Here is a 19,768-nt window from a genome sequence, read left to right as displayed (position 1 = left end):
CCTGTGGGATCGACCTCACTCTTGTGAGTAATTACTACATGATGCGACCCGGTACACTTGCCGGTAAGTTTTGGTGTGGAATCTGATTTCCACCCATCACATCTAACAAAGCTCTTGGCAAGGTATGAGAATTGGAAGTCCTATCCTAGTCATCCTCCTCAATTGTGACCACAATTGTCCATTGCTCCCACTTAGTTAACCTCTAACATTGGAGGAAAGTCAAATGGTCGAATCAATTTGATTCCTCAAGTCATAATCAACTCTTAAAGAAAGACTAGCTTTAGAGGCATTCAAATAAACTAGCAACTTCTAATTATCAATCAACAAAAGCATTAGATAACTCAAGAGTCACTAATTACTCTACCTAGGCCAAGAGGGGAAAATTCTACTCTATAATCCAACCAAGCATTTAATCAAACACTTGGAAGGCACAAAAGAAAAGCATAGTAAATTGACAACAAAAATAGAATCTAACAACAATTATTACAAAGAATTAACAACAACAATTAAAAGAGACACAATTATTATGAATTACCTCAATTGAATTGAAAGAAAATAGAAGGAACAAGAGTATATCTACAACAAAGCATAGAAACAACATAAAGGAAATTACAACAAAAGAATAGAGGAATCATGAATGTAACAACAAATAATTGAGAGGTAGAAGAAAATGAAAGCATGAATTAAAACCTAGATCTAAGATTATTGACCTAAACCTAATCCTAATCCTAATCCTAGAGAGAAGTGAGAGCTTCTCTCTCTAAAACTAACTAAAACTAATCCTAATGTGTGTAAATGAGCAAAAGTTGTGAATTCCCTTCAATCCATGGTCCTTTAAAGCACTTTGGCACCAAAGTTGGTTGCAAATTGGGCCCCACAGCTCCTCAGAATTCGCTGAGCACGTTTTCTATTTAAAAATCACGTGCGGCCACCGACGCATACGCGTAGAGCATGCGTACGCATCCCTGAAGTTTTTGCGATCCACGCGTGCGCGTCTGGTGCGCGTGCGCGTGGATGGTGCATCTCAAATCTTTGGCTTTTCCATGTGTTCTCCACTTTGCAAGCTTTCCTCTTCACTCCTTTGATTCATTCCTAGCCTTTTCAACCTGAAATCACTTAACAAACAAATCAAGGCATCCAGTGGAATCAAACTTGAATTAAATTTGGCTAATTAAGGGCATAGAAAGCATGTTTTTACACTTAGGTACAAATTAGGAGACAATCATGAAACCATGCTATTTCATTGAATAAATGTGGGTAGAAGGTCATAAAATCCCCTAAATCATGCACAAGATAAACCCTAAATATGGGGTTTATCAAATATATAAATAAAATGTTAAAGTTCCACATGCATATTCACCAATTACAGTCAAATATATTGGATGTCATCTATTTTACCATTTTTAACAACCTTTTCTTTTTCCTTGTAGATTATTTGATGGAAATGATTTATTTGGTTCTATACCAGAAACATTAGGACTAGTTCAGACACTTGAGGTTCTGTAAGTAATTGCCTCATATTTTAGTTTTTTAATAAATTTTCTCGACTCTTTTTACCAAGCTAATTTTATTCTTTCTCTTTATATTATTTGACTAGTTATATATTGTTTCTAATGACATCTTTTCATTGTTATAATTTCAATTTATAATAGCCGGCTTGATAGAAATTCCCTGACAGGAGAGGTTCCCACAAATCTTTGTAAGAGATGAGTTTGGATAATGAAGTTGGAGTGTTGGAGCAAGAAACAAAGATATTGGAGCAAGTTCCCGGGATGAAACTCACACAAGAGACCAAGAAACTAAGGCAGGCTTGTTTTTAAGTTAATTACAAAAGGAAGAAACTTTTGGCCTCCAAATCTTATTCATCATCACTTAGCTAAGCTACTTGTCTTATATATTCATATCCTAAGTAGTAAAAACAGCACTTATTAAATGGTTTAAATACATTATTAGATATTAACATAGTTTAGGGAACTGGATGGTAGATTTGACTGATTAGTGTTTATTGCAATGCTTGTATTTTGGTAAGTTTAGTTAGACAATGTTTTGTATAGGAGTTATCACTTTTGATTTTCAAGAATAAAAAATTATATATTATATTAATATTTTGTTTATGAGTTATATAATATTTCATTTATGGATTATGATTTTTTGCTATTGTGAAATTTTAATCATAATTATTTATTTAATGCAATAAAAATGACGGTAAAAATTGTTTTTTTAAACGATAAAAAATGTCACTGTCAAGGTAAAACGGCGGTTCAAAAATGCCATAACCAACCAAAACACTACTGTCAGGGTAAAAATGGAGGTTCAAAAATGCCGTTTTAACTAACTAAAATGCCACTCTGTCAGGGTAATAATGGCGGTTCAAACCGGTATTTTAACCTATCCAAAAACCGCCATTTTAACCCTGGAAATAATGGCGGTTTGAATTGCCGTTTTAACCAACCAAAACGCCACTCTGTTAAGGTAATAATGGCGGTTCAAACCACCGTTTTAACCTATCTAAAACCCGCCATTTTAACCTATTCAAAAACCGCTATTTTAACCCAGGGAATTATGGCGATTTTCAAAAAATCGCCGTAATAACCAGAATGGCACCCAGAATTACGTCGCTTTACGAAACCGCCATTATTGGTAATAATGGCGGTTCAAACCGCCATAAATACCAAAAAACCGCCGTTTTTACTAGAATTTTTTGTAGTGTTTTGAGTTTTATTCGTGACCCTAAGCGCTTTGCTTTCCAGTATTACCACAGGATACATAAACGCCACAGACACTTAACTAGGTGAACCCTTTTGGATTGTGATTTAGCTTTGCTAGAATCCCCAGCCAGTGGTGTCCAGCGTTCTTAAGCACACTCTTTTGCTTTAGATCACGACTTTAACTGCTCATTCTCAAGCTTTTCACTTGACACGTTCACACCACAAGCATATAGTTAGGGGAATCAACTCTTTTGAACTTTTAGGCAAAGATTTTGTTTCTTTTAGACCCTCCTAACCATTGATGCTCAAAGCCTTGGATCCTTGCTCTTGCCTTTTTGTTTAAAGAGTTATTGGCTTTTTCTCTCTTTTTTTTGCTTCTTTCTTTTTCTTTTTCTTTCTTTTTGCTACTTTTTCTTGCTTCAAGAATCAATTTTTGGATTTTTCAGATTACCAATAATACTTCTCTTTTTTTCATTATTCTTTCAAGAGCCAACATTCTTTACTCCAACATCAAACATGCACTGTTCATTCATGCATTTAGAAAGTAAAAGCAATGCCACCACATCAAAATAATTGAACTATTCTTATGACATAACTCGAAATTCAAGTCTCTCCCTATTTTTTTTCATAAAAAATTTTCTTTCAAGCAAGGTGAGAGATGCATAAAATATTTCCTAGCTTTAAGACATAAATAAAAATGATCATGCCCAAGAAACAGGAAATAAAACAAAATACATGGAAAACAAAATATTTCTGGAAAGCCCTGGATGTTAGCTTTCCATAGACGTTGAGAGCGTGCCATTTGGACTTTTGTAGCTCCAGAAATGCTCCTTCGAGTGCATGGAGGTCAGAATCTGATAGCATCTGCAGTCCTTTCTCTATCTCTGAATCAAACTTTTCCAAAGCTCCTCAATTTCAGCCAGAATTTACCTGAAATCTTCATAAAATACAACAACTCAAAGTAAAATCCAAAAATGTGAATTTTGCACTAAAACCTATGAAAATATAATAAAACTTAATCAAAATTTAACAAAAACTATATGAAAATGATGCCAAAAAGCATATAAAATATCCGCTCATTAGAACCCCAAACTTAAACTGTTGCTTGTCCTCAAGCAACCAAAAATGAAGTAGGATTAAAAGAAGAGAATGATACAATAAATCTCAGAGTTTTCAAAGAAGCTCAGTTTCAATTAGATGAGCGGGACTAGTGGCTATTCACTTTTGAATTGTTTTGGCATCTCACTTTCCTTTGAAGCTCAGAATAATTGGCATCTTTAGGAACTCAGAATCTAGATGATACTATTGATTCTCCTAGTTTAGCTCTTTTTTATTCTTTAACACAGCTTCTTTTGAGTCTTGGTCGTGACCCTAAGCGCTTTATTTTCCAGTATTACCACCGGATACATAAATGCCACAGACACTTAACTAGGTGAACCCTTTCAGATTGTGATTCAGCTTTGCTAGAATCCCCAACCAGTGGCGTCCAGAGTTCTTAGGCACACTCTTTTGCTTTGGATCACGACTTTAATTGCTCAGTCTCAAGCTTTTCCCTTGACACCTTCACACCACAAGCATATAGTTAGGGGAATTAGCTCTTTTGAACTTTTAGGCCAAGATTTTTTTTTCTTTTAGGCCCTCCTAACCATTAATGCTCAAAGCCTTGGATCCTTGCTCTTGCCTTTTGGTTTAAAGAGCTATTGGCTTTTTCTCTTTTTTTTTGCTTCTTTCTTTTTCTTTTTCTTTCTTTTTGCTGCTTTTTCTTGGTTCAAGAATCAATTTTCGTATTTTTCAGATTACCAATAATACTTCTCTTTTTTTCTTTATTCTTTCAAGAGCCAACATTCTTTACTCCAACATCAAACATGCAATATTCATTTTTGCATTTAGAAAGTAAAAGCAATGCCACCACATCAAAATAATTGAACTATTCTTATGACATAACTCGAAATTCAAGTCTCTCCCTATTCTTTTTCATATAAAATTTTCTTTCAAGCAAGGTGAGAGATGCATGAAATATTTCCTAGCTTTAAGACATAAATAAAAAGATCATGCCCAAGAAACAGGAAATAAAATCAAATACATAGAAAACAAAATATTTCTGGAAAGCCCTGGATATTAGCTTTCCATAGACGTTGAGAGCTTGCCATTTGGACTTTTGTAGCTCCAGAAATGCTCCTTCGAGTGCATGGAGGTCAGAATCTGACAGCATCTGCAGTCCTTTCTCTGTCTCTGAATCAAACTTTTCTAAAGCTCCTCAATTTCAGCCAGAATTTACCTGAAATCCTCATAAAATACAACAACTCAAAGTAGAATAAAAAAATGTAAATTTTGCACTAAAACCTATGAAATTATAATAAAACAAACAAAATATAACAAAAACTATATGAAAACGATGTCAAAAAGCGTATAAAATATCCGCTCATCAGAACCCTAAACTTAAACTGTTGCTTGTCCTCAAGCAACCAAAAACGAAGTAGGATTAAAAGAAGAGAATGATACAATAAATCTCAGAGTTTCAATGAAGCTCAGTTTTAATTAGATGAGCGGGACTAGTGGCTATTCACTTCTTAATAGTTTTGGCATCTCACTTTCCTTTGAAGCTCAGAATAATTGGCATCTTTAGAAACTCAGAATCTAGATGATATGATTGATTCTCCTAGTTTAGCACTTTTTTATTCTTTAACACAGCTTCTTTTGAGTCTTGGCTGTGACCCTAAGTGCTTTGTTTTTCAGTATTACCACCGGATACATAAATGCCACATACACTTTACTAGGTAAACCGTTTCAGATTGTGATTCAGCTTTGCTAGAATCCCCAGCCAGTTGCGTCCAGAGTTCTTAGGCACACTCTTTTGCTTTGGATCACGACTTTAATTGCTCAGTCTCAAGCTTTTCACTTGACACCTTCACACCACAAGCATATAGTTAGGGGAATCAGCTCTTTTGAACTTTAGGCCAAGATTTTTTTTTCTTTTAGGCCCTCCTAACAATTGATGCTCAAAGCCATGGATTCCTGCTCTTGCCTTTTGGTTTAAAGAGCTATTGGCTTTTTCTCTTTTTTTTTCGCTTCTTTCTTTTTCTTTTTCTTTCTTTTTGCTGCTTTTTCTTAGTTCAAGAATCAATTTTTGTATTTTTCAGATTACCAATAATACTTCTCTTTTTTTCATTATTCTTTCGAGAGCGAACATTCTTTACTCCAACAACAAACATACACTGTTCATTCATGCATTCATAAAGTAAAAGCAATGCCACCACGTCAAAATAATTGAACTATTCTTATGATATAACTTAAAATTCAAGTATCTCCCTATTCTTTTTTATGGCAAAAAATTGAATTCGCACAAACTAACCGGCAAGTATACCAGGTCACATCAAGTAGTAAAACTCACATGAGTGAGGTCAATCCCACGAGGATTGATGGATCAAGCAACTTTAGTGAGGTGATATGTCTAGTTAAGCGAAATATTGAAAGAGTTGGCGAAAATTGATTAACAGAATGTAAATTGCAGGGAATGTAAATTGTTGAATGTAAATTGACAAAAACTTAAATGGCAAGAAACTTAAATTGCATGAAAAGTAAATTGCTAGAAATGTAAATGGGAATTGGGTGCTGGAAAATTAAAGGAAGTAGTAAATTCAGAGCAATCAAATGAGACTCAAGGCAATCAAAGTGAGAAATAACAGAAAGAAAGACTCATCAGGGATTGGAGATATCATAATCCACAATGAATCAAATGGGTCTCAACTTCCTTCTCAATCATATAAGTAGATCCATAGCGGATTGAAATTGATTGGATCCCAATTCCTTGGCAATCCAATCTCTCTAATCACAATCAATCTTGTCAATTCCTTGATCCAATTGTCATGAGAAGAGGTTAAGTGCATGTCTCTCATCCATAAGCCATACAAATTCTTAAGATTTCAATTCCTCCCGAATAGTATTGATCAAGAGAGTCGTGAGAGATAGAGCTTCAGTTCTAACTTCCGTGATTCCCCTTCCGAGGCTCACATGGAAATTTCATGGATCCAAACCCCCTACCGAAGTGAATGGATCAAATCAAAACAGAAGTTATCTCTTAGCTACCCAAGCAAACTGAGAAGATGGCAAATTTCATTCAATTCATATGAATTAAATAGAACTCCTCCCCCTAATGATTTGGGGTTCAGTGAATCATAGCTCTATGAACACTTGCAGGAAATTTAAATTGCATGAAAGTAAATCAAGCTCAATAAGGACGGAAACATAAAATTGGCAGAAAGGAAAATTGCAGAAGAGAACTGTAAGAAATTGAAATTGCATAAGCTAAACTGAATTCAATAAAACTGAAATGTAAAAGTGCAGAAAAGAAAAAGTGTATCAAACTAAAATGCTAAACTAAGCTCTCTGGAGTCTCCAATCCTCCAACAGAGCTCTGGAGTCTCTAATCCTCTAGCCTCTACTCCTACTGCCAGAATCCAGAATTCCCTCCTCATTCTATGAAACTAAAGCCTTTATATAGGCTGACCTAAATTACAAATTGTAATGAAATTGAAAATAAATTACAATCAAATGAAAATTCCCATTCTAGATGCTTCTTGTGCCTTTGATTGAGTGGTGTAAATGTGCTCTGCTTGCTTGTAGTTTAAATGGGCTTGGAATGAGATTAATTGAACCAAAATTCTGCTCCCAAGAGAACATAGCGCTTTAGAGGAGAGCGGAGCGCTCTTGCACCCACGCGCATGCGTCACCCACGCGTGCGCACCATTTTGCATTTTGGCACTACCACGCGTACGCGTACTCACGCGTACGCGTACCTATGCGTACGCGTCATTCAGCAATTTGCATTTGTGACGCGTACGCGTCACCCACGCGTATGTGTCGCCTTCAACGCTCTTGAGAAGAGCGTTGCGTTCGCGCCAAGAGTGCTCTTCCACGCGTACGCGTCGCCCTTCAAGATTGCCACTTGCACGCGTATGCATCTTCTACGCGTATGCGTCACTCTTCAAAAATATATTTTCACGCATACGTGTCCCTTACGCGTACGCGTTGCCAGCTAATTTTTCCCCACTTCTATCGCAGGCGCTTTTGGTAACAAACAGAGCGCTCTTAGGTGAAGAGCGTAGCTCCTCCTGGACACACAGAGCGCTCCTTGAGAAAAATGGTGCGCCAAGCTTCCTTGATTTAATCATGGTTCACGCTTTTAAAAGCGTGGCCTAAGGTTCCAGAACATGCTCACGCTTCAAAGTGTATCCAAAAATTCTTCTTTTCTTCTTTCTTGTTTCTTTTGTGCTTTTTACTTCCTTTTCCACCAATTTCTACAAAAATAGATAAAAAGAAAGGGGATGAAAGTAATCTATGATTTAAGCAAAAAACACTCAATAATTAAGCATGATTAATGAAAATTAAAGGTGAAAGAGCATAGAAAAATATAACATGATACGCATTCATCACAGCACCAAACTTAAACATTGCTTGTCCTCAAGCAAACAAAGAATCATCCAATAAAGTTTGACAAACCAAGGTGAGAAGAGTAGCAATTTTTATGTTCATGGTTGGCTAGTTTCATATGCATGCTACAATCAGAAAAGAGATTCAAATGATTAATGCTTCTATCTAGCTCATTTTATGAAATCTTTTTCCTTATGTTCCTTCCTTGAAACAAGCTTTTCATTCTTATCTTTTTGGGTGCTTTGCACCATGTGTTGAAAGCTACGACTCTGAATGCTTTGTTTTCAAGTATCACCACTTGATACATAAGCACCACAAGCATTTAATTAGAGGAATTTTTAAGCTCATTTGTTTCTTTTCTTTACTCTCAGAGCCTTGAGCTTTCTTTACTCTTATTGATGCTCAGAGCCTTGAGCTTCGAGGGAGTGCTTTGCACTTTGAGCCTAGCCTTGACTCTAAGTGTTTTGTTTTCAAGCTTTTTTCTTGATACATAAACACCACAAGTACTTAACAATTGAATTGTCATTGGTACTCAGAGCCTTCAGCTTTCTCATTCTTTCCCTTTTGCTTTTCTTACCTTAATTGCATTTGCTTTTTCAAGGTTTTCATGATTCCAAAAATTTCATAAAATGTCCTAGATGAAAACTTCAATTAAATAAATTCTAATGCAATTGAGCAACAATAATCATGCTAGCCTTCCAATGCTTATATGCCCATGCTAAGTTCTTCTTAATGACCTTGTTTGTTTATGATCATGATACTTAATTGCTTTTGAACTCACAAAATTCAAGATGGTAATTATGCTATCACAGCAACATGTTACAATTCAATAATCAAGCTACGCTTATTCACAACACACATGCATACAGAGAAAATAGAAGACAATCATGCACTTTAAAGTGCTGGAAATAAACAAGAGGAAAAAGGAACATTACCACCTTGTAGTTCATTTTCATTATTGTTGTCCTTTTCCTCCTATTCTTCCCCTTCCCACACCTAACTTAGAATGCTTGCTTATCCTCAAGCAACAATTAAAACAGTGATGATGGGGTCTATGATGGATCATGAGTGTCTTACACAATGAAATGTGAGTAATGCATGTTGATGACAAGTCATCTTATACTAGTTTTTCAAGCATTTTTCACTTGTTCCATTAGTTTTTATGCACTTTCTTGCATTGTAAGTTAGCAATTTGGAGTGAAATTTCATGGTTTCTTTGAATCAATCAACCACCCTTTAATTGACATAAAATCATGAGGTTTAAGCTAAAATTAATTGGTTTTAAATGAATTTTAAGCTTTGTGAATTTTTTGATACTTTGATTGGTTGTTTTGATTAATTGTAGGTGAAGAAAAGAAAAAAAATAAGAAAAGCATGGCCAAAGGAAGAGAAGCGTGGCCCAAAGGAAGAAAAGCGTGGCTCAAAACAAGGAGCAAGAGCACAAAGCTCTTGCCAGGAGCTTAGAGCTCTTGTGGAGAGCTTTACTTCAACAAATCAAAGGCCAAGCTCTTACCAAGAGCCTAGAGCTCTTGCCAAGAGCTTAACCAAGCGCACAAGGAAGGAGGAAGCAAGGCAAATCCAAGACAAAGCTCTTGCCAAGAGCTTTTTCGGGCTTCTTCAAGGAAAAATCAAGAGAAAAAGAGCTCAACAATGCACTCACTAAGGCTTGAACCCAAGACCAAGGGGGAAGGGGGTAGCGCTACCTCACAAGGAAAACAAGCCAAAATTGGCTTGTTTTCACTCCATGGGGTTCGAACCAAGTCCCTTAAGGAAGCAAGACTTTGGGGCGCTACTCTTGTGCCATGAAAAATGGGCAGCTCTTGCACTCCCCAAGGATCGAACTGGGCACCTCAAGGAAGGGAGACACTAGGCGCTACTTGGTTGCAAAGGAAAATGGCCAGCAAGTGCTTCACCCAAGGCTTGAACCAGGGACCTCAACGACAAGCAAAGCTCTTGCAAAGAGCTTTATTCTCTTGTCACAAGGAGGGAACGTGCGCACACTTTGGCAAGGAAGGGAACCAAAGCTCTTGGCCAAAGCTCTTGCTAAGAGCCGAGCTTTCCCCTGGGAGGTGCACCATGGGCCAAAAATTCATCAAAAATCCAAATTAATTTATTTTTTCACCAAATTTTAGAGCCCACCCAAATTCTTAGATCCAAATTAGGAAGTGTATAAATAGGTGTTATTTTGATTTAGAAAGGACCTTTTTTCTTCTTTGAGAATTTTCACTTGTAATTTTTAGAGTTTTTCTTTGACTTTGGATCTCTGAGTTCTATTTGGGGAATTGGAAAGGAGAATTGATCTCTCTTCTTCCTTGTTCTTGCTTCTACCTTTTTTACTCTTTGTTTTGGATCTTGGGTAGAGAATTAAAGAAATTCTATTTCAATCTCTCATTGGGATCCCTCTCTGTTTAATTGTCTGCATAATTCAAGAAATTGTGCTTTTGGATTTGAATTCTATTTACTGTTTTCTTCTCTACTTCTCCTGCAATTTACTTTTCCACTTCTCTTGCAATTATTCTTGGTTGGATCAAGGAAGGATTGAGATCTAGACTTGTTCTCTAGTCTCTTCTAACCCTGAGATCTTTGACTTCTCTTGAACCATTGCAATTGAGCCACATTTTGCTATCTGTTTGGATTTTCAAGCAATTGTTCTCTTCTGTTTAGATCTGTTGCAATTTTATTTCATATTCCACTTATTTGTTTAATGTCATTTTAATTTCTCTTGTTTAATTTCTGCAATCCCAACTCCCAAATCCTTTTATAATTCAAGCAATTTATATTTCTTGCACTTTAAGCTTTAGTCATTTACATTTCTTGCAATCTAAGTTTCTGCAATTTATATTACTTGCACTTTAAGATTCAGCTTCTTTACTTCCTTTTCTCTTTAATTTACTATAATTCTTCCCTTTCCCTTTACAATTCAAGCAAGTTAGCTTCTGTTAGTTACAAACCACTCAAATCAACTCTTGTTCACTTGACTAAATCAACCACTAAACTAAAATTGCTCAATCCTTCAATCCCTGTGGGATCGACCTCACTCACGTGAGTTATTATTACTTGATGCGACCCGGTACACTTGTCGGTGAGTTTTGTGTTGGATCGTTTTCCACACATCACATGTGCTTAAGCAAGCAAAATTAAGGATACAATAAAGGCACAAGAAACAAAATAGAGACAATATGATTGCATTAATAAGTGGTGTACATGGTACATTGCATGAAGGATAAGTGGCACACCAAACTTAGAATGACACTTTCATTTTAGCATGATGCAAGTACCCAGTGAAGATTGAAAATCAAATTGTTGCATGGCAACACCAAACTTAGAATGCAATCATATGCCAAATTATTGAAGATAAACAAAGCAAAGAAAGGAAATGTTACCTACAGTTAGGTTGCCTCCCAACAAGCGCTCTTTTAATGTCATTATCTTGACATGTTGTTCTCAACTGTCTTCCTCTTCTTCCAGTTTGTTAAGAGGAATGACCTCAAGGGGAGAGAAGAGCAAGTTGATGTCCCCTGTTTTGGCCTCTTCCCAACAAGCTTTCTTTTGTTATTTGATTGATTGAACTTGCTTGCTGGATCAGGGGTTGGATTACTTGTGGTTGACCTCTTCTTCCTTGATATGTTCAATTGTAACTTGGTCACAATCCTCTTTTCGGTGCTCTTATTGGTTGCCTTCACTTCTTGCACATCAAGACTTTGTTGTTGTGTGCTGGTTGGAGTGTCCACTTCATCAAGAGCTCCTTGGATTGATGGTTCAATGAAACCATCCTTCATGCTACTCTCTGCTTCATGGAGATGTGGACTCCCTTGGTTGTCTTCCTCCCTTTCTTTTGTAGGATCTTGCATTACTTCCTTTGGGAGTGAGTCTGCATGTTGCTTTGTCACCTCAATTAGCCTTTGTGGATATAAAATCCTAGGCTCATATGCCTCCACCACCTCATTCTTCATTGAAATTTCACTTGATACAGGGGCCTTTTTTTCTTGTTCTTCTACTTCCTCACCCACAAATTGGTCTTCATCCTCAATGCTTGGCAATCCTAAGTGTTTCCTTATTTGCTCTAAGTGCACATCCATCTTCTTGAAGAGGATTTCTTGTTCTTTCCAGGATTGTTCTTGTCTTTCAAAAAATTGTTCTTGTCTTTCCAAGAATTCTCTGGACCATTGGAGGTGATCCTCAACTGCTAGCTCCAAAGATGAAGGTTGAGAGTAATTTTGTGGATATGGATGTGTTGTGGTGAAGTTGCCATGAGGGGTATGGGATGAGTTTTGTGAGTTGTGAAATAAATTTTGTAGTTGGTGAAATGAGTTGTATGGATTTTGGAAGAAGCTTTGTGTTGAGGCATACTCAAGTGATGGAAAATTTTTACACGAGAAATCAGGGGGTAGGGTTGGACAATTTTCCATAAATAAATTGAAGGTATGCTCAAGTGATGATGGCTCTTGATACGTGGAGTATGGAACATTGAGTGCTCTCTGATTTTGACCCTCCCAAGCACAACTTGAGTAATTGTTGAATTCATCACAATAAGGATCATTTTGTGGCCCTGGGGAGAAATCTTGCATGAATGTATTGATAGCACAATCAAGTGATGATGTCTCTTGATGAATAGAATACGGAGCATTGAAATTTTTTTGGCTTTGACCTTCCCAGCCACAGCATGAGTAGTTGTTAGATTCATCAAAATATGGGTCATTTTGTGCCCCTGGGAGGCATCCCATTTCACTAGATTATTCACACTCCATCATTCCTTGTTGATATTCCCGGCCACCATTAGGATAAAGACATAAATCATCTTGTGGTGGTGGACAATATCTCATGTAATTTGCTTGATCATTTTATGGCCCTGGAGCATATCCCCACTGGGTGGATTGCTCATAATCTGTCATTTCTTGGTGATATTCCCAACCACCATTAGGATAATGACATGAATCATTTTGTGGTGGTGGATAATATCCCATGAAATTATCTTGATCAAAAGATAAGGTGAACTCTATTTTATTTTGTAAAACACAATCACCAAGGAAAATTGAAACTCCTCATGTCACATATAAGAATTCCTTAGTGAGGCAATAACACAAACACCTTAGTACCAAGAGAAAGCAGAAAATTAAAAGAACTTAAATGACAAAAAACAAAGAAAATGCTTAATCTAGACTTTTCACCCACTTAATCATTGTCGATCTAAATCAATCCTCGGCAACGGCGCCAAAAACTTGATGGCGAAAAATTGAATTCGCACAAACTAACCGGCAAGTATACCGGGTGGCATCAAGTAGTAAAACTCACATGAGTGAGGTCGATCCCACGGAGATTGATGGATCAAGCAACTTTAGTCAGGTGATATGTCTAATTAAGGCAAAATATTGAAAGAGTTGGCGAAAATTGATTAACAGAATATAAATTGCAGGGAATGCAAACTGCTGAATGTAAATTAACAGAAACTTAAATGGCAAGAAACTTAAATTGCATGAAAAGTAAATTGCTGGAAATATAAATGGGAATTGGGTGCTGGAAAATTAAAGGAAGTAGAAAATTCAGAGCAATAAAATGAGACTCAAGGCAATCAAAGTGAGAAATAACAGAAAGAAAGACTCATCAGGGATCGGAGATATGATAATCCACAATGAATCAAATGGTTCTCAACTTCCTTGTCAATCATATGAGTAGATCCATGGCCGATTGAAATTGATTGGATCCCAATTCCTTGGCAATCCAATCTCTCTAATCACAATCAATCTTGCCAATTCCTTGATCCAATTGTCATGAGAAGAGGTTAAGTGCATGTCTCTCATCCATAAGCCACACAAATTCTCAAGATCTCAATTCCTCCCGAATAGTGTTGATCAAGAGAGTTGTGAGAGATAGAGCTTCAGTTCTAACTTCCGTGATTCCCCTTCCGAGGCTCACATGGAAATTCAATGGATCCAAACCCCCTTTCGAAGTGAATGGATCAAATCAAAACAGAAGTTATCTCTTAGCTACCCAAGCGGACTTAGAGGAAGACGAATTTCATTCAATTCATATGAATTAAATAGAGCTCCTCCCCCTAATAATTTGGGGTTTAGTGAATCATAGCTCTAAGAACACTTGCAGGAAATTTAAATTGCATGAAAGTAAATCAAGCTCAATAGGAACGGAAATGTAAAACTGGCAGAAAGGAAAATTGCAGAAGAAAAGTGTAAGAAATTGAAATTTCATAAGCTAAACTGAATTCAAGACAACTGAAATGTAAAAGTGCAGAAAAAAATGTGTATCAAACTAAAATCCTAAGCTAAGCTCTCTGGAGTCTCTAATCCTCCAAGAGAGCTTTGGAGTCTCTAATCCTCCAGCCTCTACTCTTACTCTTACTCGTACTGCCAGAATCTAGAATTCCCCCCTCATTCTATGAAACTAAAGCCTTTATATAGGGTTTCCTAAATTACAAATTGTAATGAAATTGAAAACAAATTACAATCAAATGAAAATTCCTATTCTAGATGATTCTTGTGCCTTTGATTGAGTGGTGTCAATGGGCTCTGCTTGCTTGAAGTTTAAATGGGCTTGGAATGAGATTAATTGAACCAGAATTCTGCTCCCAGGTGAACGTAACGCTTTAGAGGAGAGCGGAGCGCTCTTGCACCCACACGCACACGTCACCCATGCGTGCGTGCCATTTTGCATTTTGGCACTTCCATGCGTACGCATCAGCCACGTGTATGCGTCATTCAGCAATTTGCAATTGTCATGCGTACGCGTCACCCACGCGTACGCGTCGCCTTCATCGCTCTTGAGAAGAGCGTAGCGTTCACGCCAAGAACGCTCTTCCACGCGTATGCGTTGCCCACGCATATGCGTGGCCCTTCAAGATTGCCACTTGCACGCGTACGCGTCTTCCATGCGTACGCGTCACTCTTCAAAAATATATTTTCACGCGTACGCGTCCCTTATGCGTATGTGTCGCCATCTAATTTTTTCCCACTTCTATCGCAGGCGCTCTTGGTAACCAAAGGAGCGCTCTTAGGTGAAGAGCGTAGCTCCTCCAGGACACACAGAGCGCTCCTTGAGAAAAATGGAGTGCCAAACTTCCTTGATTTAATCAGGGGCCACACTTTTAAAAGCCTGGGCTAAGGTTCCAGAACATGTTCACGCTTCAAAGTGTATCCAAAAATTCTTCTTTTCTTCTTTGTTGCTTCTTTTGTGCTTTTTACTTCCTTTTCCACCAATTTCTACAAAAATAGATAAAAAGAGGGGATGAAAGTAATCTATGATTTAAGCATAAAACACTCAATAATTAAGCATGATTAATGAAAATTAAAGGTGAAAAAGCATTAAAAAACATAACATGATGCGCAGTCATCACTTTTTCATATAAAATTTTCTTTCAAGCAAGGTGAGAGATGCATGGAATATTTCCTAGCTTTAAGACATAAATAAAGATGATCATGCACTAGAAACAAGAAATAAAATAAAATACATAGAAAACAAAATATTTCTTGAAAACCTTGGATGTTAGCTTTCCATAGCCGTTGAGAGCGCACCATTTGGACTTCTATAGCTCCAGAAATGCTCCATCGAGTGCATGGAGGTCAGAATCTGACAGCATCTGCAGTCCTTTCTCAGTCTCTGAATCAGACTTTTCCAAAGCTCCTCAATTTCAGCCTGGATTTACCTGAAATCATCATAAAATACAACTCAAAGTAGAATCCAAGAATGTGAATTTTTCACTAAAACCTATGAAAATATAATAAAACTTAAACAAAACATAACAAAAACTATATGAAAATGATGCCAAAAAGCGTATAAAAAGAGGACTAGTCACAGCTTTCGGAGTTTAAGCCGGCTAGTCAAACTGAATACAACAGAGTTTTGAAGTTTAAAACAGCTTATACAACTTATCTCTCAAATCATGCCTCTAAGGCCATAAAGTCTAAAATAGAAAAGTGAGAGAAAGTACTACAGCAAAATAATCAAAAAATACCAAAAAGATAACAAAAGATCCTCCACTCTATCACCATCCTGCAACTCACTGAGATAGGTTACGACCTGCATCTGACAAGCAACAACAATATATGGTATGAGAACTAGAGGTTCTCAGTATGGTAACAGTGCCCAATATATAAGATGTAAGGTTCCGGGACGCCAAAGACAATCCTAGAACTTCACACCGATACAGATATTCAAGCTTAAACAGGGTATTCTATCTTATGGGATTTCTAACTAACATAGCACCGTTGTCGCACAGCCTTCGCCAGCCTAACCTTCATATGATGCCATCACCACCGCCTACCAAGCCTCGTCAATCAAAGTAGAAAACACGAGTAATGCAGACAAGTAAAGCACAAGTAAAGTACATGTACAGCAAATAGAACAATTAGTAAGTAAACATTTGATTTATTTAGGCATAACATAAATTAAGCAAAGCACACAAATAGGTAGAAGATGCATATGATGAATGCCTTTCCTATTGGCTCGTGATATCACTCGTCAGTCCATAAATGCCAACCCGACACATCCTTTCAATTGTAGCATTTTTGCAACACCAGGGATATAGTGCCCTACCCACTCTATTGACCCATGGATATAGTGTCGAGCACACTCTATTGACCCATAGATATAGTGCCGGGCATACTTGGATGCGTAACCCAAGGATATAGTGCCTGGCACACTCTTGTAGCAGAAAAGGTTATTAAACATAATTCAATCCCAGGGATATAGTGCCCTGCACACTATCGTGATTAACCCTAATATATAGTGCCTGGCACACTCTTAACATTCAACAAGATCATCATTCCTTTCTACGTCCTCAACTCATCAATAACCATCATCAGTTTTTATTTTCTCAAATTTACCATCAACTATCATCACCTCTCAAGTCCTCTTAGTCATCCCCAATATAGTATTTTGCCCGCTCACCCACATCTTCAGAAACCTAAGTCTCTATCTTCTAAACTTATAACAAAAAATACACCTTTTTAATTCACTTAATGTGTCCTCCCTTGATTCAAAGTCTAAAAACTAACAAAAAGGTTTTAAACAAGTGTTACGAAAGTTTGCAAGCTTGCCGGGAAGGTAAAACAGTTGAAAAGAAGGTTTTCTTAAAAACAGGGCAGTGTGCGTACGCATGCCCATAAGAGTTTTTTCAGTATGTATGTATGCATGATGTTGTGCGTACGCACAACTTGCAAATTTCACAGAGTGTGCGTGCGCACCAGAGTGTGCGAATGCTCTCAACAGTAGGCATATCCCTGTGTGTGCGTGCGCACCTGTGTGTGCGTGCGCACCAGTGTGTGCGTACGCACCAGTGTGTGCGTACGCACATTTTCTAAAAATCATAGGGTGTGCGTGCGCATAAAGGTGTGTGTACGCATAAGTCAAAATATGGCCCCTGTTCAGAGCACGCGCACAGCAGTGTGCGTGCACACACAAACTAGAACCCACAATTTCTGCGACATCACAGAAATCAGATTTTTGACACCAACTTCCAACGATCATATCTTTTTTCTACAAAATTCCAATTTCCACAAAATATATACCTTTTTAAAGCTCTTTGAATTATCTTTAATTTTATATAAAATTTAATCAATTTCAAAAATTATAGCTCAAGATATGATCCTCCAAAGTTGGCCTAAAACCCATTTTTACCAAAAACCTTAAAAACTCAATTTCACTAAAACTCTCAATTCAAAACCAAACTACTCACAACCCAAACACACCCAAAACAACACAAAAATCTATACCATTCATTCCTCAAATTCAACCATCAATAACATCCGAATTACAATATTTCACACCATCGAAATCATTATTCGTCAATGTCTAAATTCAACTTAAATCACATCAGAGTTCCTAAATCCCATCCTTAATCAACTATACAACATCCAAACCTTAATATCCCAATTTATCAACTCCATCAATGCTTATCAATCCAAGCATCAATTCATCATCATCAAAATTCCTAATCCACATCATTTATCAACAATATCAACACCCGTCATTAACAATAATAGTTTTCAACAATAATCAATAACAACCAACAATTAACATCAATTCAATCCTAGCCTGAGGTCTACTAGCCTAAGTTTCCAGAAACATTACATATTATATAAAGAAAATTGAAACCATATCTTGGCCGATTCCCACGTAACTCAAAACACCAAGCAAAGCCACCAAGCTCAAAACCACCAAGCATTATTCTAACAAACTCCAAAACTCAATCTAACATCATATGACATACCAACATCAAACCTAGGGTTCACTGATGAGCGGATATTTTATACGCTTTTTGGCATCATTTTCATATAGTTTTTAGTATGTTTTATTTAGTTTTTATTAAGTTTTTATAGGTTTTAGTGTTAAATTTACATTTTTGGATTCTACTACGAGTTTTTGTGTTTTTTTTTCAATTTTAGGAAATATATAATAGTCTATACTTTGCTTCGGATTAGAAGGCCCAAAACTGGCGTCCAACGCTAGCTTCCTGCCCCCTTCCAGGCATCCAGCCCAAAGAGTAGATACCAGTGTCCAACACCCAGAGAGGACCCCCTAGCCAGCTTTCAACGCCCTAGGAGCCTCATAGCACGTGGATCTCATCAAAGCTCAGCCCAAATACTCACCAAGTGGGCCCCAGAAGTAGATTTTAGCACTAAAAAGACTATTTTACCCTTACTAGTCATTTGTTTATTATTTAAGGGATTAGATTTATGTTATTCAGACTCTTTTGACCACTTTACACGTTTTTCACTTTGTATTTCCTTTCAGTATGAGTTTCTAAACCTCCTAGGTTGAGGGGAGGAGCCCTACTGAGTCCTATGAATTAATAAAAGTATTACTGTTTCTTCTTCGATCCGTGTTTGATTTATTTCTAAGATGTATATTCATTCTTCAACATGGTGAATAGGATGATCAGTGACAATCAACTCTGTTCATCATACTAAGACAAACGTGCCTGACAAACACCCGCGTCTACTTGGGTTCGTGTGAATACGTGACTGGAAAGCATGAACTAACAGCTATGTTTATACATCTCTCAGACGACTAATCCACGACTTCGTTGGGAACTTCTCGAGACACCAGTTCAGCCGATTTCTGGGGAGATTAGCGTCTCTGTGGTATAGGCTAGAACCCAAAGAAGCAGCATTCTCTGATCCGGAAGATTCGACCTTGTCTGTGGTATTTTGAGTAGGATCGCCAGGAGAATGAACTACTAGAGCTTCACCCTTCATCAGATTGGATGACCACGGCTAATGGCATTCAATCTGTAGCAGAGGAGATCAATGACCACGGCCCATGGCGTTGATCACATACAGCCTACCATTGAAGAAATCACTCACAAGCAAAGAAGACAGTAACACCAGAGTTAATTCAGAAAGACAAAGCAACTCCAATCCTCAACTATATTCTTATTACTGATTTTAATATATACAATATATTCCTAATACAACTCCATATCCAGCAACCTTCTGATTTGCCTGACTAAGACCTACAAGATAACCATAGCTTGGTTCAAACCATAATCCTCATGGGATCGACACTGACTCACTCAGGTATTACTTGGACGACCTAGTGCACTTGCTGGTACAGCTGTACGAAAGTGTGGGGATTCGTGCACTAAGTTTTTTGCGCCGTTTGCCGGGGATTGTTGAGTT

At 37.3% G+C, this 19,768-nt stretch overlaps 1 long non-coding RNA gene across 1 annotated transcript; it reads left to right on the top strand.

Moving 5' to 3' along the window:
- LOC107641920 lies at nt 1,394–1,828 on the top strand. The gene is made up of 2 exons (XR_001620515.2): nt 1,394–1,502; nt 1,653–1,828. It is a non-coding gene; the product is annotated as an uncharacterized LOC107641920 (long non-coding RNA).

The sequence above is a fragment of the Arachis ipaensis genome, chromosome B05, assembly GCF_000816755.2.
Source record: "Arachis ipaensis cultivar K30076 chromosome B05, Araip1.1, whole genome shotgun sequence".
NCBI lineage: Eukaryota > Viridiplantae > Streptophyta > Magnoliopsida > Fabales > Fabaceae > Arachis > Arachis ipaensis.
Note: the sequence above shows the minus strand (reverse complement) of the source record. Positions and strands in the feature narration are given on the sequence as shown.